The sequence below is a fragment of the Anopheles arabiensis genome, assembly GCF_016920715.1.
Source record: "Anopheles arabiensis isolate DONGOLA chromosome X unlocalized genomic scaffold, AaraD3 X_pericentromeric_contig0003, whole genome shotgun sequence".
NCBI lineage: Eukaryota > Metazoa > Arthropoda > Insecta > Diptera > Culicidae > Anopheles > Anopheles arabiensis.
This window is the reverse complement of record NW_024412081.1, coordinates 1,790,001-1,792,500: the sequence shown is the minus strand read 5'-3', so window position 1 is coordinate 1,792,500 and position 2,500 is coordinate 1,790,001. Positions and strand designations below refer to the sequence as shown.

Sequence of the window (2,500 nt, the reverse complement as noted above, 5' to 3'; positions counted from 1 at the left end):
GGCCTGAGTTTGAGCCCAATAGAATGAGTAACACGAAAACTAAGAAGGTCAAAAAGACCAAGGGGGTTGACAAGAAAGATCCGGACCAAGCGTTCATGGATCTTCAAGATCGGATGGAGGCTATGCGTTTTGGGATAAGTAAACTCGATGATGAGTCTTCCCATTTTACGCTAGTTACGGTAATGATGGACTTCCTCGATGAGGTAATGTCCGAATTTCGAAGGTACAGAGCCGTAAATCGCATGCAGCAGGTCCTCGACCGTCAAACGCAAACGTCGTTTGACGGTAACGATGGATTCGGGCCGCAAACGCGAAAAGGCAGAAGACCAGTGGCTGATGACCAACAGCCTGGTCCAAGTGGGTTGCAAAGATTGCAACAACAACAACAACAACCATCGAGGTTGACCCTGTTAGGGAAGCGGTGGAAAATATTCCAAGTCCGAGAAACGGACCGAATATTAATGAGGGTAGAATTAATAAGAGGAAGAAGAAGAAGAGCAAGAAGAAGCAGAATAAGCCCAGGAAGCGGCCTGAGGCTCTGCTGATATCGGACTGCACTTCCGAGGAGCTGGCGAAGTTGCTCAAGGAAATGAAGCAGTCCGATGCTCTTAAATCGGTTGGAGAGACAATCTCTAAGGTCCGACGGGCCCAGAATGGAGGCATGTTGCTAGAACTTAAGCAGGGTAGTTCTGCTAGTGCAATTGCCCCAAAGGTTAAGGAAGCGGTGAAGGGCAAGGCGTCAGTGAGAACGCTAGCTCCTTCTAAAATGATTGAGATCATGCATCTCGATGAAATTACCACCCCAGAGGAGGTTGCGGAGTCTGTCAAAGCACAGCTCAACATCGAGATAGAAATAGATCGTATCAAAATGAAGAAAGGCCGCGCGGCCGGTACACAGTGGCACGGATCAACGTATCGCTGCCAGACTTTCAAAGCTTCCTGAATTTGGGAAAGCTGAAAGTTGGTTGGTCGATATGCCATATCCGCGAGGTTATGGAAGAGCAGAAATGCTATAAGTGTTGGAAGGTAGGCCATACGAGCTACCATTGTAGGGAACCAGACAGAAGTAATCTGTGCTGGAAATGCGGTTTGAGTGACACAAGAAGCAAGCTTGTACCAACTCTGTCAAGTGTTTGGATTGCGGTACGAGGTCACAGAACCCTCACGCAACGGGCAGTTATATGTGTCCCCGAAGGCGAACGATTAGATAATAATGGTTAGGTTGCTACAACATAACCAGAATCATAGTTATGCTGCATTTCAGTTAATGTGGCAAACGATTAGGGAAGAATCTGCGGATATAGTGTTGATTGCAGATCCGTATCTGGCAACAACCAACGTCAAAGTGTTACGCAATGACGATAACACAGCAGCGGTAGTGGTTAACGCGGACTTACCAGTTAAGGTAGTCAGTAAGGCTTTGAAGGGTTTAATGATAGTTGACATAGGTGATATGCGAGTGGTTAGCGTTTACGCGCCACCTAGATTTAGTATGGAAGAGTTCCAGAACATGTTGGATAACACGGTAATGGCCGTAACCGGTATCCACAAATTCGTTATCGGGGGACTTCAACGCTTGGTCAGTAAGTTGGAACAACCAACTTGGCGAGCGTGGAGAAACCCAGAAACGAAGAGGTGAGTTGGTTTTATCAACCTTTGCGCAGATTGACGCAATTTTATTGAACGACGGCAGCACCCCAACTTATGTTGGATCAGGGCGTACGTCAGTGGTTGATCTTACTTTTGCGAGCAGAACAGTTGCAAGATCATTTAAGTGGGAGGTGTTATCTAGCTATATGAACTCTGATCATCGTGCAATACGAATAGATCTTGAGACGCAAAGCGTGCGTAATCTGTCCCGACCCATAACGGGATGGAGCATCAAGTATTTTAGCAAAGATATATTTGAAGTTATGATGCAAGCCGCTTTTGAGACCGAGGTCACAACAAGCGAAGACTTAATGCGTATACTTGTCACGGCGTGTAATGCGACGATGACTAAACGTAAGAGGTACACTCTAACAAGAGTGCATTTTGGTGGACGTTAGAGATTGAGGCACTTCGCAAAGAGTGCAAACACCGCGATCGATTAGCGCAAAGAGCTTTTAATACTGATCTCTATTCTTCTTTTAGGGACGAGTTCAAGGTGGCACGGAATGCCCTCAAGCGATTGATCAAGCATACCCGACAGAGGAAGTGGAAAGAGTTCCTGGGAACAGCGAACAACGCATCATTTGGTATTGTATATCATACGTTCAAGAAAGTGGCCGAGGGTTCGATTGGACCCCGAACTATGACATTAGACGAGTTTAGGGAAGTGGTGAGCGAGCTTTTCCTACTCACCCAAACACGGTGTGGCCTGATTATCGTATCGATCAGCCACGAGAGTTTGAAAGGGTAACTAATGATGAGATTCTTGCGGTTGCCAGGAGACTACCTAACAAGAAGGCGCCGGGACCAGATGGTATCCCGAATGAGGCGCTGAAAGTTGGTATGTTGA

The 2,500-nt window shown here is 46.8% G+C and overlaps 1 pseudogene; it reads left to right on the top strand.

Moving 5' to 3' along the window:
* LOC120907315 overlaps positions 1–2,500 on the top strand; it is a 9,087-nt pseudogene that overhangs the window by 3,169 nt on the left and 3,418 nt on the right.